We start from the raw sequence: 27713 nt of genomic DNA, 5'->3' as shown, positions 1-27713 counted from the left end.
TTTACCAAGTGGATCGAGGCCAATTCATATGTTAATGTTTTGCCAAGAATGTGGCGAAGTTCATTCGTCGCGACATTGTCGCTCGCTACGGGTGCCGGAGGCGATCATTACCGACAATGGCACTAATTTGAATAACAAAGTCGTAGATGGATTGTTTAGTGAGTTTCGAATTAAACATTTGAACTCGTCACCGTATCGTCCTCGAGATGAATGGAGCAAAGTGGAGCGGCGAACAAGAACATAAAGAAAATCCTATCGAAGAGGCCGAGAATTATCGTGATTGGCACGATAGACTCCCTTACGCATTAATGGCGTATCGAACTTCTATCCGCACCTCCACGGGGGCAACTCCTTTTCACTCGTGTATGGGATGGAGGCAGTCTTACTCTGTTGAAGTTGAGGTCCCTTCTCTAAGGGTCCTTTCCCAATCATCGTGCTCGATGAGGCGAGTGGACGAGGCATGAACAGTTAAACTTGATTGATGAGAAGAGATTGCAAGCTGTGTGTCATGGCCAATGCTATCAGAGACGAGTTGCAAAAGCCTTCAATCGAAGGGTGCGTCCTAGATACTTTGAAGTCAATGACCTGGTGCTGAGGAAAGTGCTTCCGATTATACTAGACCCTCGTGGAAAATTCACCCCGAACTATGAAGGGCCGTATGTCATTAAAAAGATTCTGCCTGGTGGTGCTATGATTTTAGTTGAAATGGATGGCAGTGAATTGCCTAGACCTGTAAACTCAGATGCAGTCAAGAAATACTTTCCATGATTGAAATCAAGGTCGAAGAACCACTTCATGCGCAATCTGAGTCACATGGCATCATGCATAGCATCATAGATATCATACATATATCACATACACGCATATCTATTTGTGTTTCAGGCACCTTACCGTTCGATGAGGAAATGGCGGAGGGAAAAGTCGATTCAAAAGACCCATCAAGTCTCCGCACAAATGGTTGAATATCTCTTTTTCTTAAATGAGAGGTGAAACCAAAAAAAAAAAAAAAAAAAATTGAAAACAAAAAATTCTTCAATTTTTTTTTTTTTTTTTTTTAGCATCATTTTTATCTCAAAATTGTTTTCTGGCTTTGTGGGTATTTCATTTAAAACCAAATTTTCCTTATGGAGATTGATCTATTCAGATGATCTCGATAGAGTGAGATTGAGACGTTAACCATGCTAAACAAGAAGTGCTTAGGATGAAGAAAGGCAAGCCCATTTCCAAACACGTCCTTCAAACACTTTTGAGAGTTGAGTGTCCTTCAAACACTTTTGAGAGTTGAGTGAAAAACGACATTCTCTTAGAACGAATGATTCATTCGCATTGAGCGCAAAGATCGAAATGATAAAGGCGTTTCCTTCATCAATCCCAAGCATTGCACTAATCTCTTCCTACCCCTTTGGGCAAGAAAAAGATGATCCTTCAAAGTACCCCTATCAAGAACGACCCTACATTGGGGCAATATAGGAGGTTACGGTCGTGTTGTAAAACAAAAGGTTGAGAAAGATTCTATTACTTTCACTTACATCAATCTTCTTGTGGTAGCTTCAAAGGAATTCTCATCGAGCTTGACTCATCCCAAGGTGAAGAAGAGCATTTCATTCTCTACCCAAACACGATACCCATTGCTATAACCAATTTGGGCCTGATTATTCATTTCGAATCCCGAGCGGTGATCATCTCCCTTCACCGGGGGCAAGGCATAAGAATCGACCAAATATAATTGACAATCACGGGAAAATGTGAAAAGCGTCTCAAAAGTCATAAGCTACCAAAGTTCAAAGAGCAAAAAGCTCGACAAACTAGGGGGCATGAAAAAGCAGTGTGCCTAGTAAAAGCAAGGCCAATGCCCGTCAATAAAAAGAGCCAAAAGGCCGCATCTTATGTGAAAGAAAAATTATCAAAATCCAAGTGCTTGCGAAAAAAAAAGTCATCGCAAATGACAAAGGAAATTAGAGGAAAGAGCAAAGCTCTCATGCAGAAATGATCAGTGAATGAACTCTCGAGATGTGCTGTGTTTCAAGAGCAAAAGTGACCCGGTCACGATGCCATGATGATCACTGACTCTTAAAGACCCTCTTGAAATTTTAAGCCTTTCAAGCCTTTCCCGAGCCAACATTATAACCCTTTTCCGAAGTCTCTTCGATTGGGATGGTTTGAGTGAAAATGAGAATGCCACAAAGAGGCTACCGCTTGAAGGAGTGGAAGTAATTCTATCTTGTCTCATCTTCCAAGCTCTCGACTTGTAAAGCCGATGAAGATAGTGACAAATGTTCCTTTGTTGGCCTCAAAGCAATAATTTCTTTGTGTAAGCCTTAACCGAGCCTATATTGTGGTCCTTTCAAAAGACCGTTTTGATCGATTAGATTGTGCTCATTGCGAATGTTTCTAGAAGCCTTCGACGTAGGTTATGTGAGATACCTTCAACAACCAATTATCTCCCACATGAATGGATGGGATCAAGTAGCCATTTTATTGAGAGTGCGTGAGAAACCCTTTCGACTAAGAAGCTTTAGTTTGGCATGCTTAATGAAAATTTTCTCGAGTCGTAGCCGTTCGATAAGAACTTGTCTCCTAGAGAATTTGATGATTAATGATATATCCATGAGCAAGATGACAATTTTGCGTCACATGAGGTTGACGAACATCGAATGTTTTCTAAAGCGGCGGACTTAGCTTGATTATTCTGTTCAACTATTGTTGCAATTTGCCAATACATCTCTTGATGACGTCTCTAATGACATTTGCCTAAGTTGAGTTTGACAGGATTCATCAGTGAAGCCATGCAGTTTTCTAAGGGGTTAGCGAGTGCTTCCCTAAAAACCAAAGGTTTATGGTCAACCTTAAACCATGTCATTTCCAAGATTGGTGGGTTCATCCGTAAACCATACTTGTCTGCCTCTTAATCGATATCCGTTCGTACACGGTGAGACTATCATTCAATCGAAACCCGTTCGTACACGGTGAGACTATCATTCGATCGAAACCCGTTCGTACACGGTGAAACCTACCTCTCAGTCGAAGCCCGTTCGTACACGATGAGACTATTATACCCAATCAAAACTCGCTTTTACACAATGAGACCTCGGTCATTTTCCTCACTTCTTATGACCCGGAGAGCTTTGTATCCTGGAGTCTTCGTCATTTCTTATGACCCGGAGAGCTTTGTATCCTGGAGTCTTCGTCATTTCTTATGACCCGGAGAGCTTTGTATCCTGGAGTCTTCGTCATTTCTTATGACCCAGGAGAGCTTTGTATCCCGGAGTCTTCATCATTTCTTATGACCCGGAGAGCTTTGTATCCTGGAGTCTTCCTCACTTCTTATGACCCGGAGAGCCTTGTATCCTGGAGTCTTCCTCACTTCTTATGACCCGGAGATCTTTGTATCCTGGAGTCTTCCACCTTTCTTATGACCCGGAGAGCTTTTGTATCCCGGGAGTCTTCATCACTTCTTATGACCAGGAGAGCCTTGTATCACGGAGTCTTCCTCACTTCTTATGACCCGGAGAGCTTTGTATCCTGGAGTCTTCCACCTTTCTTATGACCCGGAGAGCTTTTGTATCCTGGAGTCTTTCACCCTTCTTAGGACCCGGAGAGCTTTGTATCCTGGAGTCTTTCTCACTTCTTATGACCCGGAGAGCCTTGTATCCTGGAGTCTTCATCACTTTTTATGATTCGGTGGGCTTCGCAGCCCGAAGTTTCTCTTCACCTTATTGACAAGACACATTTTCATAATTATGAGTCCTTTTCGTCGACCTAATATGTGCATATGCACCTAGGGTCTTTCTATCGCCAAAAATAATTTAGGTGTCGTCTGTCTTTGATTGCAACCTCTTCGAGGCTACATTCAAAGAGGGGCATTTGATGACACCTAGTTTTTTATCTTTCAAATAGTATATAAAAAAATCAATCAAAAATCAAAATCAAAAAATTTAGCTATTAATTTCCTTTAAAAAAAAAAAAAAAAGAGTTGTGAGGTCGGGTCGGGCCGGATCCGGCCTTGGCCCGACCCGGCCCCTTTTTCCTTTTATTTTTTCCTGCGTGGGCCTAAGCCCAACCCTCCCATTTACTTTTTCTTTTCTTTTCTTCCCCTTCGCACAGCCCAACCCTCTTTTTTCCCTCGGCCCGGCCCACCTCCTTGTCTTCTCCCTCGGCCGCCACCGCACGGGGAACCGGCGGATTGCAGCCGTTCGCGTGGGGAAATGGCGAAGCCGAAAGCAGGGGCGAGGCGGAGGAGACAGCATCATCTCGTTGGCAGGTCGGCGGGTTGGGGAGAGCGGATTCGGACGCACGCGGAGCTGATTCGCGCGCACGCGAAGAGAAGCAGGGGGATCTCGCACCATAAAAGGGGGAAAACACGGGGGAGAAACAAGGGGAAAAACAGAAAAAAAAATAGAGAGAAGATCGGGAGAGAAACAGGGGGACCGAGCACACAAAAAAAAACCCAGAGAAAGAAAAACGAGGGAAAAACACAGGGGAGGAGGAGTCGTGGTGGTAGCCCTCGCCGCGCCACCGCTACCCCTTGCGACGCCTGCAGCCCGAAGCCGCGACGCCGCCGCTGCCCTCCGAGCGTTGACCCATAGTACCCAAACGCTGCAGCTCCCGACACCAAGCGAGCGTAAGAGAACCGGAGGAGAGGCACAAACAGAGAGCGAGAGAGAGGAGAGCGAGCTCGGGCGGAAGAAGACTCGCCGTCGCCGTTCGTGCCGTTCTTGCCGCCACCACCCGCTCTGCCGCGCCGGAACGCTGACCTCGAGCCCGAAGCCGCGACGCCGTCCGTGCCGTTGTCGCTGCCCAGGAGCCGCGACGCTGCTGCAGCTTCAGCCTCAACCCGACGCGCCGGCAGCTTCGGCCTCAACCCGACGCCGTCCAAACCGAGCCGCCGACCTCGCGCTCGTTGCCTGCACCTTCGCACCGTTGCTGCTGAAGCGCCGAACGTCCCCAAAGCACCGTCGGTAGCAGCTCGAGACCGCCGCGTCTCCGCCCGCTTTGCCGCGCCTCCACTGCAGAATCCGCGAGCCCGGCAGCAGCTCGCCATCGCCCGCCGCGTCTCGCTGTCACTCGCCGCGCCGCCGCCGCCGTCAAGTCCGTCGCTGCCGTCATCAGCGCCGCCAAGGAGCCGTAGGGCTTCGGCCACGAACCGGGTCGCACGGATCGGGCGCGGGTCGCAAACGAGGTAGGTTTTTCTTTTTCTTTTTAAAGCAATTTTGGGCTTGTTTTGGACTTGGTTTATTTTTGCTTGCGGGCTTAAGGATTTTAGAGATTGTGGGTTTAGGGAGTTGTGGGCTTCATTTTCTAAAATAAAAAGATTCGACTAGATTAGGCCCGCCTGGTTGGGCCCAATCCGAATCGAAGAAAGGCCCGACCAAGGCTAGTCGGGCCGGTTCGGCCGGCCCCCCCATTTGGACCGAACCGGGTCCGGTCTCCGACCGGACCCGATCCGCGTTGACCGGGTCGGGTCGAACCGAACCCGACCCGGTTCACCTTTTAAATTAAATTTAATTTAAAATTTTAAAAATATTTTCTTTTAAAAAAAAATCTAAAAAAAAAATTTCGAAAATCCAGAAAAATATATTTAAAAATTAGAAATTAGTTATTTTTCTTTTAAAAAAATTAATTAAAAATTTAAAATTAAAAATTTAAAAAAAAAATTAAAAAAAAATTTAAAACAATTTCGAAAATCCAAAAAAAAAAAAAAAAAAAAAATTTCGAAAATCCAAAAATGATGGGGTTTGATTAGGACTTGCCATGTATTGCCATTTTAGCGTTATTAGACTTTTATGTGCTCGTATATTGATTATGTTAAATGTTTAATTTGCATATCTAATTATGTTTGATTGCACGTGTTTAATTTTATGGCAATTAGGATTTTGATAGTTATGATTATTACTTTAATGATCGCGCACCCGCATGATCACCTCGTATGTTAGTGGACAATTATAAAATTAATCCAAACTGTCGACAAAAATCATTTTGTTAAAATGAACAAGATTAGGTACCGAAAGGGCACCAATTGATTAATTAGTGTAATCAAGTCCCGAACCTAGATTCTCTGGTTGCGTAGGAAGTGAGGTATACTCCCATACCTCACTTGGTTTCTAGCCGACCCCAATAGGCTAGTGGCGACTCCTTTTGTGCAAAATTTCTTAAAAATATCCCAACGTCGCGGGGTATGGGCTTGGGAGAGCCCGCGCCTAATCATGGGCCTTAGGCCCGTCCTTTAGGCAATACCCCTAAACCTGCTCCCTCCCCCCCGAGGGTAGGTCGCGACAGTCATCATTAAAGAACCTCGCATCATGAGTTTATATAGACCCTCTACTTATTAATTTTAAAATTTCGGATTTGACAATTTAATATGGCATCGCAATCACATTTAGTCCTAAATTTTATCTCACGAAACCCTCATCAGCTCTACGCACAGTTCTTGATTTGGTTTGCACATGAGATGAGGTATTAAAATATTCAACATTATCAATCTATCGAATTTTATGTGGACCTTATAAAATTTATCTCCCCTTCGTCCATTCACTTAAATTTTTTAGTCGAACAATCTAACATTTTTGATCAAAATCCAAGAAGTGTCAATGCTATGTGAAAGACTTAATCCCACGACTTGTACCAAGGTGACTTACCCAACAAAATACTTTTTACTGAAGGTTGGCTCTTCATCTTCTTTATGTGTATCGGGTTGGAAAGAAAAGACAAGACTCTAATGACAGTAACTATAGGTACAGGAGACAACAAATTCAATTTAACTTAGAAAAGTAACTTGTGTATCGTTTGCAATGTTTTTTTTTTTTTTTTTTTTTACTATCCTTTACAATAATCCTGTCGTCGGCCATTCATAGCTAGACTGAGTAGGTAACCATTGTGATGGTTACTATTCAAATTTAAATTATTCCCGGGATATTTGGAATGTTTAATGGTATCAGCGAGTGCCTCAACAACTTGTCTATCCCTTATCTCATTAGTTCTCGAATTGTAACTGATGCCGGACCGTCGGTAACCGCAATTATGGTCATCTACAAATTCCCTCCAAATCCGCGGGCCAACCGTCTAACGGAGTTTGGTGGGTCTTATCGGTTGGTTGCAGCCCATGAAGATCACTTTCTAGTGTCAACGCTTCCCTTCAGTTTAAGCCCAAGAAAGTTCTGAATCCGAGGTGCGACGTCTTTTAGTCAGAAATATATTAGGAGCCGCCACGCCACGCCACGCCACGCCACGCCACAGTGAGCGGGAGCAGTTTGCGAACTCTGTGATGGTCCAATGGGAGGTTTGGATACATGATCCTCTTATCCATTAAGAACGATGGATCCTCTTTTCCTAAATTAGTTTCACCATCTCAAATGGATTGTTGATTTGCTTTGCTCAACGGGGAGAGGCTGAAACTCCATGTGTATATTCCGTAACTGCTGGGCCTCCAATTTGACCTCTCCTTATTTCTTTTTTATTATAATTTTTTCGTGCTATAAAATGATAAAGAAAAGACAACCATTTACAACCTTTAGGAAAATATTATGAAGACAATATTCACATCAAGACCTCATAAAAAAGACTGAATAGCCTGATTAAATTTCTCAACTCTTGAGCTTATATCATCTATTAATCTAATATTCACATTAAGTTTCGGTCTAAATTCTATCTCGTATATGAGGCTCTCCATAAATCAATTTCACTTGTCGTTTTTAGTCTGGCTCACCATTCTAAGGGATTAATATGGACCTAACATTATTTCATCTCCATTTACATATTTACTTAAATTTTTGAATCGGACATACACTGTTTTAATCAAAATCCAAGTCGCACATCGGGTTAGGGCAGAAGTTATGATTGACCCGCACATTTATCGAGCGCACTGAACGATGAAAGGTGGAATATTGTATTTAAAAGTCACTAGTGATGCCCCCTGCGGAGTACGTGTTAGGTTTGTACTTTGACTTAGCGTGAGAAAATCGTACTCGTGCTTGTACTTGTCCCCGAAAGTCCTGGGCTTTCCCTCAACCCAATATATACACGCATGGTATATCGTAACATTCCATGTATTTCTCAAACGAGCTCATCCTCATCACTTGAAAACATCATTGGGAGGCGAAGAAGATGAAGATTTTTGGGTCTGTAAGGTCCATTTTCTAGCACGCAGATGCTGCAGACAAGTGGCTGATGACCCTGGGGTTTCTCGGGCTGTCGGCAACGGCATCTCCACCTCGTTTGTGTTGTTCCTGTTGAGCCGTCTCATGAACAATATAGGTGATGCGTCATTTTTAGATAAAGACTAATGCACACATGTCATCAACAATGTAACGTATTTGCTTTTGAGCTAAGGACACAAGATCAATAAGTGCCTTTCAAATTAGTGTTTATTTATTTATTTATTATTTTGGTGGAAAAAAGGGTAAAGAAAAGTTGACGTGGAGTTTCCCTTTTGGCAATTTTTGTTTGGTGGTTGCAGAATGCATTGTCCCTAGTCTACGTGGCTTGTGCACTATTCGTTGCTGCTTTTCTAGGTGAGCTTTTTCATCTGCGGCAACCACAACGTAATTATTAAATTCACAAGATAACATATGCACTATTTGTGATCTTATCTTCATAAGATTTCCATCTTTCAATGTCTTTTTTATTATCAGAGGGGTACTGTTGTACGAGAACGGGGGAGAGGCAAGTGTCACGGGTCGATCTTTTTCGGTCGATCAAACACCACGTGGCCTTAGGATCGATGATTCCAAGTCAGCCTTAGACACACACACGCTCGAACACAAGAACCGAATGGGCAAAGAGAGTGTATATTGCTTGTGAATGAACTGTTTACAAAGTGGGAGAGGGATCCTTATTTATACATGAGCGGGTCGCATCTCAGCCGTGGATCGTCCCTCCGCTCCAACGGTTCATTTTGAATCCGTACCATTATTACAAGCTATACAACAGGCTACTCGAAGGCTATTCGATGGTCTGCACACGGCAGGCCCTTGGGAAGTCCATGGGTCGCACGGAAGCCCAGGGGTTGTGCGCGTCAGGCCTTGGGCAGACCACGGGCGTGTGTCAGAAGCAAGATCAGGGTTGCAGGTCCGTCTGACACGTGACCAGCCGAACCGTCACGGGCTGCTCGAACATCGTTCATGGGTCGCTCATGGGCTGTGCATGGGCCTTTCGCTCATTCTGCTCATGGGTCGATCTCGGGTTGCTCTCGGGCAACCCCTTGTGCGTGACACGGCCCGTCACGGACGATCTTGGATCATGCTTTGTCCGTGGGCCGTGTCATTCTCCCCCACCTAATCAGGCGACGCCCTCGTCGCGTCCGTGGCATGGAAGGCTTCAATGAGCTTCTTGAATTGCCACAGAGCCTTGGAGGGTTCCCAGCTTGCTTCACTCTCGGGAAGGCCTCTCCACCGGACGAGGTATTCCTTCCTTGGTGCCCGATACTTCTTCCGTACGATCCAGTCAGCCATGATACACTCAACTTCCCGATCATAGGAGGTCTTTACCCCAAGGGGTGCTCGCTGTGATGTGCCCCGATCCGGATCATCCTCGTCCACATGAAAGGGTTTTAACATGCTCACGTGGAACATGGGGTGCAGCCTGAACTTGGGCAGTAAGTCCAGCTTGTATGCCACTTTTCCAATCCGTTGTATCACTCGAAAGGGGCCTTCATAGCGATGGATCAGCCCTTTGTTCACATTTCTGTACCGAAGGACAAGGTGCAATTTGGCTAGCACTAAGTCCCCAACCTGAAACTCCACATGCTGTCGCTTTTTGTCGGCCCACTTCTTCGTGCGTTTCGCGGCCCTATCCAGACACGCCCTGGCCAAATCCGCGTGTTCACCCCACTCCTTAGCGAGCTTATATGCGGACGGGCTGCTTCCTCGATACCCCGAGGTGAGTGCGCTCGGTGTGAGAGGTTGCTGTCCGATCACGATCTTGAATGGACTTTGGTTCGTGGACTCGCTCCGCTGCAAGTTGTAGGAGAATTGGGCCACGTCGATCAGCCGTGCCCAGTTTACTTGCGTGTTGCTCACATAGTGCCGAAGGTAGAGTTCCAGCAACCCATTCACCCGCTCGGTCTGACTGTCAGTCTGTGGATGCATGTTGGTGGAGAGGTTGAGACTCGTCCCCAGCAATTTGAAGAGCTCGGTCCAAAACCGTCCGGCGAACCGAGGGTCGCGATCACTCACGATCGTGCGTGGAACGCCCCAATATTTGACGACGTGCTTGAGGAACAGCTTGACAGCTTCCTCGGCTGGGCATTCCTTTGTTGTTGGCACGAACGTCGCATATTTGGAGAGGCGATCTACCACGACCATGAGGGCCTGACACCCTTCGGACTTTGGCAAATTCATGATGAAGTCCATGGAGATACTCTCCCATGGACGTTCCGGGATGGGCAACGGTTCAAGGAGCCCCGCGGGGGACCGTTGTTCTATCTTGTCCTGTTGACAGACAAGACACGTCCGCACATATGTCTCCACATCGTCCCTCATATGCGGCCAATAGTATTGATCCTCAACAAGCGCCATGGTGCGGTGGATCCCCAGATGTCCCGCCCATTTGGAGTCGTGGCACTCTTTTAGGATTTCCCTTCGAAGTTTCCCATGGAGCGGCACATAGAGTCGCCGTCCTTTGGTGTAGAGGAGATCATCTTCAAGTCAAAATCTCCTCGTCAAGACCTCTCGGGCGTATCGAAGGAGGCTTGGGCTGTTTGATCATGCCTCAGCCCCTCCTTGATACGATCAACCCACGGACAATTGGGCCTGCTCACCACATTGGCCAATTCGAACTTCCTGCTTAAGGCGTTGGCCAGGGAATTGGACTTTCCGGGCTTGTATTCCAGCGCATAATCAAACTCGGCCAGGAAGTCTTGCCACCGAGCTTGTTTCGGGCTAAGTTTTCTTCTGAGTTTGGAAGTAGCTCGTAGTCACATTGTCGGTCCTCACAACGAACCGGGACCCCAAGAGATAGTGCCTCTATGTGCGAAGGCAGTGCACCATCTGTTCATATCCAAAGAGGCCACCGAATGGCCTTCCTGCATTAAGACACCACTGATGGCAAAATCAGAAGCATCGGTCTCTACCTCATACGGCTTGGAGAAGTCGGGCAGCATAAGAACTGGCTCCTTGGTCATGGCCCGCTTCAACCACTCGAATGCCTCTTGACACCGATCCGTCCATTCCCATGGCCTTTCTTTCTTCAGCAATCCGTGAGTGGCACGGTGAGGCGCGAATATTCCCGAATGAAGCGCCGATAATAGTTCGTGAGACCGAGAAATGATCTCAACTCAGTCACTTTGGATGGTGGTTCCCAATCAACAATGGCACGGATTTTGGCCGTGTCCATCCGCACACATCCGCCCCCGATGATGTGCCCAAGGAACGAGATCTCTTTTTGTGCGAAGGCACATTTCTCTCATTTCACATACAAGTCGTTTTCCCGAAGGATCTAGAAAACTCAACTCAAATGTTCAACATGCTCCTCAAGCGTCCGGCTATATATCATTATATCATCAAGATAAACTACAACGAACCGATCAAGGAACGAATGCAGTACCTTGTTCATGAGTGTGCAAAACGTAGCCGGCGCGTTAGTCAAGCCAAATGGCATGACAAGGAACTCGAATGATCCATAGCGGGTCACACATGCTGTCTTCGACTCGTCCCCCTCGGCAATCCGCACTTGATAGTATCCCGATCGAAGGTCGAGCTTAGAGAACCATCGGGCTTCTCCGAGCTGATCGAACAAGTCAGCAATAAGGGGAATCGGGTACTTATTCTTGACGGTCAGCTTGTTCAATGCCCGGTAATCGATACACATACGGAGAGATCCGTCATGTTTCTTTTGGAACAACACCGGGGCACCGAACGGGGCCTTGGATGGCCAAACATATGTAGCATCGAGCAGCTCTTTGAGTTGTTTCCTCAATTCCTCCAACTTGGGCGGGGCCATGCGATAGGGAGCCATGGCCGGTGGTCGAGCATCGGGGCACCAGCTCAATCCGATGGTCGACCTCTCTTCGAGGAGGCTGCTTCTTGGGCAGCTCGGGCGGCATCACGTCTTGGAAGGCATCAAGGACTCGAGATACTTCTTTCGGTACCGAGTTCTCTTCCGCGCCCTCCTCCTTTAATGCCGCCAAGAAGGTCACCTCGCCTTTCTTCATCCCTTTGGATAGCTGCATGGCCGATAGCATCTTTCGATCGCGTCCCGATTTGCGGTAGATCGGGACCATGCATTGGCACCGCTTGTCCAGGATACATATGCAATCCGTGAAGGGCATGACACCCACATTTATTCGGTCGAGAAATCCCAATCCGAGTATGAAATCGTAGTCATCGAGGGGAATTACCTCAATATTTTCTTTGCTGGTCCAAGGACCTAGATGGAACTCCACGCCCTTGGCCATGCCGTTGGTCGGGACTTCTCTGGAATTCACCGTTTTGAGCCAACTAGACTCATTTGCCTCGACCGGATGTAGCTTCTTCGCGGCCTCTTTGGATATGAACAGATCGGACGCCCCGGTATCCACGAGTGCGCTCATCGTGGTACCTCCGATCTTCACATCTACGAACATCATTCCTTTTGGTTCTTTGGCCTTCTTGGCCTTGATCGTTCCAAGGATCCGCAATGATCCCAATCGCACCTCCTCTCGCGGCTGGTCCTCCTTGCACAAGGCCGCCAACTTCCCCCTCTTTGGGCAATCACGAGGCATATGGGGATCATCACAAAAGAAGCACTTGTATGTGCGCACCTTGCGTTGGTATCCTCCATGGCTAGACTCAGGTTGATTCCTATGAGGGTTCGGAGGCGGTTTGTTAGCATTTGGTCGAGGGAACCGGCCTCGATCTCCCCCACCAGTGGCCTTTTCTCTCGGTTGAGAGTCGGGTTTGGCCGCATTTGCCGGCCTATATTCCACAAGGGACTCGGCCACAGAAGTGGCTGTAGTGAGGTCCGTTGCATTACACCGTTTGAGCTCCTGCTTGACCCAAGGTTTGAGTCCGCCCATGAACTGGTGGAATGCCTCCGTCTTGATCATGGACGAGATTTGGAGCAACAGCTCCGAGAACCGCTTCACATAGTCACGAACTCCGCCCTTTTGCTCTAGGCGCTTGAGCTCTTCTCGGGCTTCCTCCTCCGCATAGGCAGGATAGTCGGTTCGCCGAAATTCCTCGACGAACCGAGCCCATGTCAAGATAGGATCGCCATTCCTACCATTCGATCGACATCTCCACCATAGCAGCGCATCATCAGCTAAATACATGGCTGCGGTGTTCACCCGAATCACGTCGTCGGTTGTTCCCATGGTTTGGAAGTATCATTCCATATACCATAGGAAGTTATCCACGTCCTTTGCCACCCGGGAGCCCTTGAACTCCTTTGGTTTGGGTGCATCGGCACGGGACTGCACGGTGATCACCCCGCTCACGCATGCTGCTTCAAGCTCCGCGAGCTTGCCCTTCATCTTCGCCATTTCCGCCCGCATGGCCGCCATCGCGGCTTCCCAAGTCTCATCCCGCTGCTGCAGCTCATGCATGAAGGATCCTTGCACCTCGACACGGAGCTCTCCCATGCCGGCTTGGAGCTCCTGCACTTCGGCCAGGAACTCCTCCCTTCCGACTTCCGCTCCTTCGACGGCCTGGTGCAGGTCGTCCATCAACGCCTGGATATCCGTGACGGTTTCTTCTAAGGCCGTCAAACGGTTGTCCAGATCCCCCTTTGAATCCCTCGCACACGAGGCAGCACGGGCCTTCTTTGACCGGGTAGCCCTCTCGATTGGACGCCCACGATCTTCACGCTCATCGCCTTGAACGACCGGAGCATCAGTGCGAGGATCGGCCATTTCGTTTGGGAATGATGGCTCTGATACCACTTGTCACGGGTCAATCTTTTTTGGTCGATCAAACACCACGCGGCCTTAGGATCGGTGATCCCAAGTCAACCTTAGACACACACACGCTCGAACACAAGAACCGAATGGGCAAAGAGAGTGTATATTGCTTGTGAACGAACTGTTTACAAAGTGGGAGAGGGATCCCTATTTATACATGAGCGGGTCACATCTCAGTCTTGGATCGTCCCTCCGATCCAACGGTTCATTTTGAATCTGTATCATCATTACAAGCTATACAACAGGCTACTCGAAGGCTACTCGATGGTCTGCACACGGCAGACCCTTGGGAAGTCCATGGGTCGCACGGAAGCCCAGGGGTCGCGCGCGTCAGGCCTTGGGCAGACCATGGGCATGTGTTAGAAGCAAGATCAGGATTGTAGGTCCGTCTGACACGCGACCAGCCGAACCGTCACGGGCTGCTCGAACATCATTCATGGGTCGCTCATGGGCTGTGCATGGGCCTTTCGCTCGTTCTGCTCATGGGTCGATCTCGGGCTGCTCTCAGGCAACCCCTTGTGCGTGACATGGCCCGTCACGGACGATCTTGGATCATGCTTTGTCCGTGGGCCGTGTCACAAGCCTCACGGATGAGATCCACGTATCTGAAAGCAGTGCTAAGGCATGACGTAGGCTATTCCGACTTGAACATCACCAGCACGTCCGAGATCATCACGAGTGTTTCCAACGATACCCTCGTGATTGAAGATGCTCTTAGCAACAAGGTAACGAGCCATCCAATTTTTAACCACACCAACAAAAAGTAAAGTTAAAACAGAGCAAAGTTCATTTGACAGCAATTGATATCTTCTTTCGAGAAAAGTTAATCCAAATACACCTAATCTCAAAGCATTGCAACTTCTTTTTGACGGCATGATAATTACATGGTGAAATTACAAATTACAATGACCTGACACATTATTTGCGTGAAATCATACACATTATGGTAGAAAATTATCAAAATTCGGGAGCCCCTTCAGTTCATTGCCAATGTCCTTAGAAAAGAAAAGGACTGCTCAAGAGATAAAATTCCATATAGATATAACCATGACATTACTATAGTAATTTTACTTGTGTGTGCGGATATTTTCAGGTGCCAAACTTTGTGATGGAACACGTCCACATTCATTGGGAGCTATGTAGCAGCGTTCCTCCTGCAGTGGAGACTTGCCCTTGTGGGCTTTCCCTTCGTGTTGCTCCTCGTAATCCCTTGCTTGATCTACGGAAGGACTCTAATGGGACTAGCAAGAAGAGTCGGGGAAGAGTACAACAAGGCAGGCACAGTTGCAGAACAGGGCATATCCTTCATCAGAACAGTTTATGCCTTCGTGGGCGAGAGCAAGACCATGAGCGATTTCTCTGGAGCGCTTGAAGGGTCGGTCAGATTGGGGTTGAAGCAGGGCTTGGCCAAAGGCCTGGCCATTGGGAGCAACGGGGTTGCGTTTGGGATCTGGGCCATCATGGCTTACTATGGTAGCAGAATGGTCATGTACCACGGGGCAAAGGGCGGCACTGTTTATGCCGTCGGAGCTGGCTTAGCCGTCGGGGGATTGTGAGTATCGACACTTTACCTTTTTTTTTTTTGCCAGGAACTTTTTGATTGATGAGGAACCTTCATTGCTTTTTAATCTTTCGCATCATAATAAGTATGGTGTGTCTGGTGCATGGAGCCAATATTAATAACTTACTAGTTAGTGCCCTTTAACAAATAGAGCATTTGAGGCCGGTTTATTGAATTTGAAGTACTTTGCTGAAGCCATCTCTGCAGTGGATCGTATCGCGGAGTTGATCAATCGAGTCCCCAAGATCGATACCGACAATTTGGAAGGGAAGATCATCGAGAAAGTTTCCGGTGAAATCGAATTCAAGCACGTGGAGTTTGCATACCCGTCGAGGCCCAAAAACTTCATCTTCAGAGACTTCTGCTTGACGATACCAGCAGGAAAGTCGGTTGCTCTTGTGGGCGGCAGCGGGTCAGGGAAATCTACGGTCATCTCCTTACTGCAAAGGTATTATGATCCTCTCAATGGAGAAATCCTTCTGGATGGAGTTCCCGTTGCTAAGTTGCAGCTCAAGTGGCTAAGGTCGCAGATGGGCTTGGTGAGCCAAGAGCCAACATTATTTGCCACCACCCTAAAGGAGAACATCCTCTTTGGTAAGGAAGATGCCACCATGGAAGAGGTAGTTGCCGCAGCCAAAGCTTCCAATGCACATAATTTCATCTCTCAAATGCCTCAGGGATATGATACGCAGGTGCATTTTGAATTCGGGTTTTCTGCCAGTTTTTTTCTAAGTCCGTCTGGAGTATTCAATTACACCTATGTCTCTTTATGGCGATATTTCAATAATGATCGTATGCGTAAAATACATGTTGATAGGTTGGCGAAAGAGGCATTCAAATGTCTGGAGGACAGAAGCAGAGAATTGCCATTGCAAGAGCCATAATCAAATCCCCTCGAATTTTCCTCCTTGATGAGGCAACTAGCGCTTTGGACTTGGAATCAGAAAGGATCGTTCAAGAAGCCCTTGAAAAAGTCGCAGTCGGGCGAACCACCATCATCGTTGCTCATCGGCTATCCACCATCCAAAATGCCTACGTCATTGCCGTTGTCCAAAATGGGCAGGTGATGGAAACCGGCTCGCATCAAGAGTTGATCCGACATGAAGAAGGCATATATTCTTCCCTCGTGCATCTTCAACAAACGGAGAGCGAGAAAACTCAAGACGAAGGTCAGGTCACAACCACAAGGTCACCATACTCTCCTAAAATCGACTTTACAAGAGATCCTACTGCTTCCATCTTCAGCTCAGCCGACATTGCAGAATCAACTCAAGAATCAACAGAGAAAGGGAACACAAGAGAAGGCCAGACATCCCGAACTACATTGCTTCAAAGATTATTAGCTTTCAGTTGCCCGGAATGGAAACAAGTAGCCATGGCATGTGTTAGTGCGGTCTTATGTGGTGCCATTCAACCGGTGTTCGCTTTCTTGATGGGGTCGATGATATCGGTCTTCTTCCTGACAGATCATAATGAAATTAAGGAGAAGGCAAGGACGTACACACTGTGCTTCGCAGGGTTCTTCGTGTTCTCCTTGCTGATCAACACGGCTCAACACTACAATTTCGCCTATGTCGGGGAGTATTTGACTAAGCGGATCTGCTAGATGATGCTAGCGAAGATTCTGACTTTTGAGGTCGGTTGGTTCGATCAAGAACTCGAGTGGTGCCATTTGCTCTAGACTTGCCAAAGATGCCAATGTGGTATGTCGCATAATTCAAGCTGTTTTCATTTCATGGAAAGCTTCATGAGAATTGTTGCCATTTGAATATGCTCTGTTTATCATCAAACAACATAATTGTTGCAGGTGAGATCCTTAGTAGGCGACCAAATGTCTCTCCTTGTACAAGCCATCTCAGCAGCAACCATAGCCTGCATAATGGGACTAGTGATTGCGTGGAGGCTTGCCATTGTCATGATAGCCATCGAGCCGCTCATCATTGTCTGCTTTTATGGAAGAAAATCCCTGCTCAAGGGCATGTCGCAGAAGGCCATTGAAGCACAGAATGAGTGCAGCAAGTTGGCTGCTGAAGCAGTGTCCAACCACAGAATAATCACTGCCTTCTCTTCCCAAGAAAGAATCCTGAAGATGCTGAGCAAGGCCCAAGAAGGCCCGCTGAGAGAGAACAAGAGGCAGTCATGGTTTGCTGGGTTCGGGCTTGGTGCATCCCAGTGCCTTACCAAGTGCACATGGGCTTTCGACTTTTGGTACGGCGGGAAGTTGGTATCGCAGGGCTACATCACCTTCAAAGAGGTTTTTCAGACTTTCCTGATTTTGATCACCACCGGGAAGGTCATCGCCGATGCTGGAAGCATGACCACCGACATCGCCAGGGGCTCGGATGCCATGAAGTCTGTCTTCGCAGTCTTGGACCGTGAAACGAACATCGAGCCTGACGACCCACGAGGCCTCAAACCTGAAAAGATATCGGGCCATGTGGAAGTTCGTGATGTGGACTTTGCTTATCCAGCTAGGCCCGATGCAATGATCCTAAAGGACTTCTCTATCGATATCGAGTCGGGGAAGTCGACAGCATTGGTAGGTCAAAGCGGGTCCGGGAAATCGACCATCATCGGCCTGATCGAAAGATTCTACGATCCACTTCGAGGGACGATCAAGGTTGACGGCCGAGAAATAAAATCATACCATCTCCGATGTCTGAGACAGCACATAGCCTTCGTCAGCCAGGAGCCAGCACTATTTGCCAGCACTGTGAAGGAGAACATCATCTACGGTGTTTCCCGTGCAATCGATGAGACGGAGATCATCGAAGCCGCTAAAGCAGCAAACGCACATGGCTTCATCTCGGGATTAAATGACGGGTACAACACCTGGTGCGGCGACAGAGGCGTGCAACTCTCTGGCGGCCAAAAGCAGCGCATCGCCATTGCTCGGGCCATACTGAAGGACCCGAGCATGTTATTGCTGGACGAGGCGACAAGCGCGCTCGACGGGCAATCGGAGAGGACAGTGCAAGATGCATTGGAGGGCTTGATGGTGGGCAGGACTAGTGTGGTGGTTGCTCATAGGTTGAGCACCATCCGCAATTGTGATGTGATTGCAGTGTTGGAGAAGGGCAAATTGGTGGAGAAAGGGACTTACTCTTCTTTGTTGGCTAAGGGTCCTGTAGGAGCTTACTACTCTCTAGCTAGCTTGCAAATGTCCTAACATCGCTCTGTGACTACTTGAATTTCAGTCCATAGTGTTTGATTATATCTTTTTTTTAATACAAGAACTTGCTATAATCATAACTTGCTATAATCATCTGAAGTACAGAGCTCGATACTAGCATTTTTTTGTTCTCTTAATGTAACCCATGGTTTGGGACCTATAGCAGGATTAGTCATCCTGTTTTTCTTCCTTGTCAGTAAAATTCATTATCTATCAAATTTCATTTTTCTGAATTAAGTTAATATCATAATAATAAATAGTTGGACTACTATAGATTCCATAAGAGTAAAATTCATGTTCACTCCGGATCTTCAATTTTGTTATAAATTCTGTCCGGTGATGCATGAATTTAAGTTTATTTAATTTCATTTTATCAAGATAATGTGGCCCTTATCTCGTGGCAGTGTTTGGAGTGGGGTTAGTCAGAATATATTCCATGGGATTTTCAGCTTTCTTGTCCCCTCATGTTTTGCGGTTATATTCGTTTCCTTTCTTCATTTGCACAGTCAAGTGGTACTAATTACTAAATATCATACGGTCTTTTCACAATCCATATATGTCATGTCAAAATAAGCTTTAGTTGGATTCTTATTCGATGGGTCTGTGTTTTCTTCGAATGATCATATTATTTAGAAATAACGCAGAGGTTCTTAATTTAAAATTGTTTATTAAAATTATAAAGGTCCTGCATTGCAATTCAATTGGAATTAAATTTAGTCTTTGTTTGTTTTGCAAAATCTTTTTTAGAAAAAATATTTTCTCATTTTCTAGTGTGTTCAAATTGTTTAGAAAATGAATTGACGAAAAATTGTCTCTTAGTTGACAAAAAGCCTATTCTTAAATTTATGAAAATAATATGATTAAACATTGGCATTTGAATCAGGGACTATGTGCTTGAACATCTCAACACCCATTCTCAAATTCTTGATAGCGGGCCTAGGTCTAGATGTCTAGGCTAAGTCCATTAGAGTCAGCCCAAATTCATTGAGGCTAGGCTCAAGTCTAAAGAGCTAGGCCCAAGACCTCAATGCCCATGACCAGTGTCCCACGCTTGAGCCCAAGTTCACAAGGTTGGGCTCAGGAGGCTTGCACTCATGCCACAACCCTGGTCCATAGAGGTTAGGCAAAGAACCCTAGTGCCCATGCTCGGTCCTCAATGCCTAGGCTTGGGCCTACAGAAGCGGGGCTAGAGATCATGGTACCTGAGCCTAGCTCCCTAACATTCGAGCTTGAGCTCGAGATTCCTATGGTTGTGCCTAGGTCCATCCACCCTTTTGAGAACCCCTAAAAATTTTAATGATCCAAAATAGACCTTATTGAGACTTCATTCATGGTAGGATTGATTAAAGAGTAAAAATATACATTGATATAGATTAATCAATCCAATATCTTTATCAACATTTCCTAAAGTGTTATTTCTTTTTTTTTCCTTCAAATTGAAGAAGTCTCCATGTTCTTTGCTTTTCTATGAAAATCATTGAGATTCAAGTATTTTAACAAATTTAATGATAAAGATTCTAATTTAAAGTTCTAAATAGAGTACATTACTTATAACGTCTTTCTAAAGTTTAGCATTGTAATATACAATTCTTTAGTTTAAGTTTTTCTTAGGGGAATTCTTTGGTCAAAGTTTGTGAATTTTTTATAAAAAAAAACCTTTTGAGTTGGGGAATATAATGTTGTTTATTGAAAATTGAGTCGCCTATTGGATCATTGCATAAATTATAATTGGTTTGTAAAAAGCACATTTTTTGCACAGTCATTGGGTCAAGTTACCCTAGTAGGCACAGCGAAGTGTTTTATCACTTCACCCTAGATGTGGAAGGTCACTATACCTACCTACCCCATGATATTCACTTTTGAAAAAGTGATGGAGAGTCTGCCTTCCTCCAAATGGCCTTCAAGTTCCCAGGCAAAACCCAAGTCTTTTAAGGACATGCTCGGCTCCGAAAAATATTATGTTCCTTCTTTGAAACACTTAAACAATAAATGGGGTTTATTGTCCCTATGCGTCACTAGTGACGCTCTGTAACAAAATTGGACTCGTGTGATGACTTCTTGCACAAGCTTTAACGTTAAAAAAAGACCACCAATGACTATAAATATATACATGCAACAGACACACTCAAACCTCCTAGTCACCAGATGAAGACCCACTATCTGCCCATTTTAATTTCTATTTAATACTCAAACCGAATAGGAGGGTTTTTTTTTTTTTTAAACTCGGTGTCTAATTAATAGCACATGAGCAAGTGCCACATGCCCTAATTAACTTACTACTATAGCATCAAGGTTGGAAATATTCATTCACAACCCCTATAAAAGATATCTCGGATAATTACTATGGTTTTAATATTCCTTGAAGGGAAAGGAATCAAGCCTTTAAATAACCAAACCGAGACTTAATTTCTCTTCCGTACTAATAATACTAGTGTTGCTTTAAAAGGAGGGTTTTCGATTTGATGTCTAATTGAAAGCATATGAACAAGTACCATATATGCTCAAGTTGACTTGCTCTTGTAGAATGAAGGTTGTAAAATTTCATTCACAACTACAATAAAAGATTCCTCGAATAGGTACTTTAGTTTCAATATTCCTTGAAACAAAAGGAATCAAAGCTCCAAGTAATTAGATCAAGACCCATTGTCTCCCCATTTGTATTTCTATTCAATAATAGTAATACTAGTGTTGCTTTAAAAGGAGGGTTTTTTAATTCGGTGTCGAATTAAAAGCACATAAATAGGTATCAAATGCCCAAGTCAACTTACTCCTATAGAATCAAGATTGCAAAGATCCATTCACAATCACTATAAAAATTTCCTTGGATAATTACATTGGTTTTAATATTCCCGGGAACATTTAGTTATTTAAAGGCTCGATTCCTTTCCCTTCAAGGAATATTAAAACCACAGTAATTATTCGAGATATCTTTTATCGGGGTTGTGAATGAATATTTCCAACCTTGATCCTATAGGAGTAAGTTAATTAGGGCATGTGGCACTTGTTAATGTTTTCAGACCCTTTTTTCATGTTTATGAATTGTCTTTTTATTGAAAATTCGAGAAAAGCCATTGCCGGTCGATCAGGGATAGAAAAAACCCAACATCCGAGCACTATTCACCCATTTTTTTGATTTTCTGTAAGTCGAAATTAGTTTTTGATGGCATAGGGTCGAAGGTCTCGTCGAGAAGAGCAAGATGAGTGGTGGATCGCCGCCATAGGCCGCCGGATGCGCCCCCACGCGCGGTCGGAATGAACTGGCGTCTTCGGCGCGTGCCTGTTGCATGCGCCGATTCGAAGACACAGGCACGTGCGTCGCACGTGCACGCGGGGCCGACGTGCGCACGTGCACAGGGGCCGCCGATGGCGCGTGCGCGGCACGCGCTAGCTGACGTCAGCTGTGCACGCTTGCTGCACGTGTCGGGTCGGTTCGTCCGACTTGGCGACCCGACTCGGTTGACCATTGACCATTGACGACCATTGACCATTGACCGATGTTGATCGTTTACTTTGACCGTTGACCCAAAAAAAAAGAGGAAAAAGAAAGTGTTTCTTTTTCAATTATGTCTTTGTGGATTATATATAATCCATTTTTGTTCTTTATTTGTTGCAGGAACAATGCCTCCCTTTGAGTTGCGCACACCTATTCACGCAATTACCGATGAACAAAAAGAAATGCTTTCTAAGTTGATAGTTGAGATGACTGATCAGCGATGGGAGAGCGGGGACATAATAGATTATGTTCTTGAAGTCAACGAGAAAATTCAAAAGGCCATATGGAATGATCGTCTCATGCCACAGTTTGAGATAGTGTGATTTTTCATGAACACTCTTCCACCAGAATGGAAATGAGTGTTGAATCGCATATGGGATGTCAACAAAACCGCTTCATATAGGAGTATTGTGATGGCTTTTTTAGTTGATTATTACTTGATTGTTACAAAAGAAAAGATCAAGAAATTGAACAAAAAATGAGCTTTTCCAGTTCATATATTGACTTGGGTTTAGATATTTCGAGCTGTCTTTCTTTTACTATACTTTATGGATACCTTATGTAAATGTTTTAATACTTGGTTGTTGTTAATGTAGCAATTGATATGTAAAGTTGAATTATGTGAAAGTATTATTATTCTATTGGATGTCAAATATTATTTGCTTTCTGTTATTGTTGACTGCTGTGGGTAGTTTATAGAAGTTTTTGTAGCTTCATAGAATTTATTTTGCATGGACAATTATATTAATGATAGTTTTTAAGTTAGGATTTTTGGAGAATGATTGGAAACATAGTGACCTTTTGATTCTGAAACCTTACTTGAAATTGTTCATTAATATGATGGGTTTATGCAAAGTGGATGCATAAATGATAGGCATTAATTATTTGTGCATATATGTCTGATGTGTTCAGATCAATGGCTTCAGCCACAAAGAACATAGTTGCCGAGCTGAACAAAGGTGAAAAGCTTAATGGCGATAACTATGAAATCTAGCACATGAAAATCCAATATGTGCTAGAAGAGTAAGAGGCACTAGAAGCTCTTAACCTAACCATGGAAGAGCTTGAAGATGGGAACACTGCACAACACAAGAGAGATAATGATGCATTTGTTGCATGGAAAAGGAAGAACTCCCTTGCTCGCATTACGTTGCTGAGTAGCATAGAAAATGATGTCATGCGAGAGTTCAGGCGTTTTGTGAATGCCAAGGAAATGTGGGAAGCGTTGGCAGCAAGATTTGGTCATACTTCGGTGACCAAACTGAGGCAACTCACTAGTAGGTTTGACTTTTACAAGAAACCTCTTGGTCAGACCATGAAGCAACACTTGAGAAAGATGTCAAACATGATAAATGAGCTGAAGGATGCTGGTCATGTCCTGACTGATAAGCAGCAAATGCAAGCAGTGATCCGTTCCTTGCCTCAAAGTTGGGAGCATATGAAGGTGCACCTGACCCATAATAAGAATATCAAAGTCTTTGAGGATGCAGTGCGCCATCTTGAGCTGGAAGAGGACCGCCTCTTGGTGGCTAAGCCGGAAACTGAAATATATAACGTTGGTTTCAGCTCAAATGGAGCTTCGGGCTCCAAGCGCAAACGTCTTGACTGGTTCAAGAGGTGGAAAGGCAAGGGACCAAGTGCTTCAGGAAAGAAGCCAAAGTTGACCAACATGACAAAGGAAAACGTCCTCGAATGAAGAAGTTGACAAGGGTGAAGTGTTACAATTGTGACAAGAAGGGTCACTATGCTTGCGATTGTCGTGAGCCAAAGAAGGTATACACCCTTTGTACTTTTGAGAACTTTGCCTATGTGTCAACATCTGTATTTTTGACTGAGTATAATTCTTTGTGGACTGTAGATTCAGGAGCGACAGACCATGTAGCGAAGGATAGAGAATTCTTCGTGGAATTCGACGAGTACCAACTGTGGATCTATGTGGGAAACAACTTCAGAGCTAAAGTAAAAGGAATTGGCACTTGCTAACTGAACATGCGGGTGGACGCACTTTATTCCTACATGATGTATTGTATGCTCTGGAGATTCGTCAAAATTTAGTGTCTGTTTTAGTGTTGGTCAAGCTAGGTTTTAATATAAACTTCCATAATAGAGGTGTGGATTTGTTTTTGGATACAAATTTCTATGGTTGTGGTTATTTTCTGGATGGTTTTATTGTATTAGATATTGACTATGTTAATGTCAATATTTGTTATTTCCTTTTCACGTCTCATAATTCATATGATAATGATGTGAGTGTGTGGCATGCTAGACTTGGTCATATTGGCTAACAACGTATGAATAGACTAGCCAAAGAGGGCTTGTTGGGCAACATTGAAAAAGTCAGTTTGCCCATATGTGAACATTGCCTAGTAGGGAAAACGATAAGAAAACTATTTAGAAAAGGTAAAAGAGCTGAATTTCCTCTGCATTGAATTCATTCTGACGTCTGTGGTCCAATGAATGTGAGAGGAAGGCATGGGCCTGTTTATTTCATCACTTTTATAGATGATTATACTCGATTCGGATATGTCTATTTGATTTCTCATAAATCTGAAGCATTAAGTTATTTCAAAAGGTTTATGAACTTCGTAGAAAATCAATTAGACAAGAAAATAAAAGCATTGAGATCCGATTGAGGTCGATAATATTTATCTGATGAGTTCAGAAAATTATGTGATGAAAAAGGAATAGAAAGATAGTTGTCTATTCCATATACTCCTCAACAAAATGGTGTTGCGGAAAGATGAAACAGAATCCTACTGGAAATGGTTAAGTCCATGATGGCACATGCTAACTTACCTATCACTTTTTGGAGTGATGTGTTGTTAACTGCTGCCTATATATTTAACCGAGTGCCTTCCAAATCAGTTACTTTCACTCCATATGAGCTATGGACAGGTAGAAAACCGGACTTAAGTTTTCTTAAGCCATGGGGTTGTGTTGCATATACTCATGAGCTCTCTCACAAGTTTGGAAAATTTGGTCCTAGAGGAAAGAAGAGTATTTTCATAAAATACTCCGAACAGTTGAAAGGGTATGTGTTCATAGGTGAGCAGGAAAGTGTGAGTATAACTGAATTTGAATCACGGGATGTCATATTCTTAGCGAATGAATTCCCTAAGAATGGCGAAATATGTGAGGATTACTCCCTATTTGAAACCTTGGATCAAGATAATGAACTTAATGGAGTTCGTCCAAGTGGGAGTAACATGAGAAGTGATGAATTTAATTCAACTCACTCTCAATTACAACCACATGATGAGATGATATTGTCATTATCTAATCCAAGTTGGAGCATGTTGGGGAATGATGTGCAAAGTATACAATCTCTCATACGGCGAACAAGTCACAAAAGTATTCCACGTCGACGTTTTGACATTGAATGGGAAACTTTCATGGTTGCTCCACAAGATGAAGATGAGCCAAGAAATTTTAATGAGGCTCTAAATTGCCATAGTAAAGAAAAATGGATTCATGCAATGGAAGAGGAGATGGAGTCAATGAAGTCAAACCAAGTTTGGAAACTGGTTGATCTTCCAAAATGACGCAAAGCTATTGGGAACAAGTGGGTTCTCAAAATAAAGTGTAAAGCTGATGGCTCGATAGAAAGGCATAAGGTTCGCTTTATGGCGAAGGGTATAATCAATAAGAAGAAATTGATTATGAGAAAACATTTTCTCCTGTCGTGAGATTTATCTCGATTCACATTATTCTAGCAATAGTAACAAGTATGGATCTTGAGTTACATCAAATGGATGTAAAGACTGCTTTTCTCAATAGAGAATTAGACGAAGAAATTTATATGGAATAACCTGATGGTTTCATTATGAAAGGCCAAGAACAAAAAGGTATGTCGACTTTTGAGATAGATATATGGCTTTAAGCAGTCATCGAGATAATGGTATATACGTTTTTATAATGCCATAATGGCATATGATTTTACAATGATTGATGAGGATCATTGTGTATATATCAAAAGATCCAAAGATCAATTTGTGATCATATCATTATATGTTGATGATATACTAATTGCCGGAAGCAATATGGAGTTTGTTAATAATGTCAAGAGTTGGTTATTTTCCAACTTTGAGATGAAGGATATGGGTGAGGCTGCATACATTCTTGGAGTTAAGATTTCAAGAGATCGTTCGAAGAGATTGTTATCTCTTTTGCAAGAAACATGCATCAATAATGTTCTTAAACGATTTCGTATGCAAGATTGTAAACTCATAGATACTTCTATTGCAAAAAGTGAAGGATTGAGTCATAAACTATGTCCAAGGACTCCACAAGAAAAGGAACAAATGAAACATGTTCCTTATGCTAGTGCTGTGGGATGCTTGATGTACTCTATGATGTGTACAAGACCTAACATTTGTTTTGCAGTTGGAATGGTGAGTAGATACCAATCCAATCCAGGTCAAGTACATTGGAAAGCCGTTAAGAGAATACTGAGGTATTTAAAGGGAACTGCTGATTATACGCTGAGTTATCAAGGAAATGATCTGCGATTCAAAGGCTATTCAAATGCTGATCGGGGAGGAGATTTAGATGAAAGGAAATCTACCTCTGGATTTATTTTCTTACTAAATAATGGCGCCATATGTTGGAGCAGTAAGAAACACACGTGTATAGCATTGTCTACGATGGAAGCTGAGTTCGAGACATTATCAACAGCAGTACAAGAATGTGTTTGGCTTAAGAGATTTTTGGATCATTTAGGTGTTATTGGGTATGCTGCAAATCCATTATTGGTTAACTGTAATAGCCAAGTAGCTATAACGTATACCAAAGATCCAAAATATCATGACAAGACAAAACACATAGATACCAAGTATAATTTTGTCAAAGATATGATTGCACGAAAAGATGTGAACTTACAGTACATGTTACGCATATAATGGTAGCAGATCCTATGACAAAGCTAATACATAAAGATGTGTTTTGTGGCCATGTGAAATCTCTAGGATTGCGTAGAGGCTGATGTACTGAATATTGTAATTTTCTTAAGTGTTCACATTTGATGAATTTGTGTTTTCATCATTAATGCCTATAAATCTTTGTTTGACGTTTATGCATCTTAATGTTCAGTGCATTACATTAAGTTGAGAAAGTATGTCAAATAGATATAAGATTAGCTCACTCACACGGGTAATCGCCTATATTTACTATGTGATAAATAGAGATGAGACAGTTTTTAAGCTTATTATCTAGGTGATAATTGAGAGCTCATGCTTAAATTATATATGTTGCCTTAACTAAGTGTTAAGATGATGACATGATATGTATTATGTCCGAAAGTAAAATACCCCACATATTTTACTTTATTTGTCTAAGATGCCAGATGTGAGTTTTGATGAATTTTGTGAATGAGTAGATACGTGAACTCAAGTTAGACATTTGGTATGTCTGAATTATCATCTGTACGGTATTGAAGGTGTAGATATACGCTCCATGGGAAATGAGTTAATACCGTAATACGTATTTCATACTACGTATGCATGAGATGACTAATAAGAGTGGCAAAAATTTGATCTCAACTTTTATGCCGTATGAGACTCTTGAGGAAAAGAGTTCCTCAATTTTAGTGCCCTCATGACTTTTACTTATTCTCAATATT

General features: G+C 44.0%; 1 pseudogene; it reads left to right on the top strand.

Moving 5' to 3' along the window:
- The first annotated feature begins 8067 nt into the window (after positions 1 to 8067).
- Positions 8068 to 18788, top strand: LOC104420665 (annotated as a pseudogene).
- The last annotated feature ends 8925 nt before the right edge of the window (positions 18789 to 27713 follow it).

Source organism: Eucalyptus grandis, chromosome 9 (assembly GCF_016545825.1).
Source record: "Eucalyptus grandis isolate ANBG69807.140 chromosome 9, ASM1654582v1, whole genome shotgun sequence".
Classification (NCBI taxonomy): domain Eukaryota; kingdom Viridiplantae; phylum Streptophyta; class Magnoliopsida; order Myrtales; family Myrtaceae; genus Eucalyptus; species Eucalyptus grandis.
The sequence above is the reverse complement of the archived record's forward strand: the minus strand, read 5'-3'. Positions and strand labels throughout refer to the sequence as shown.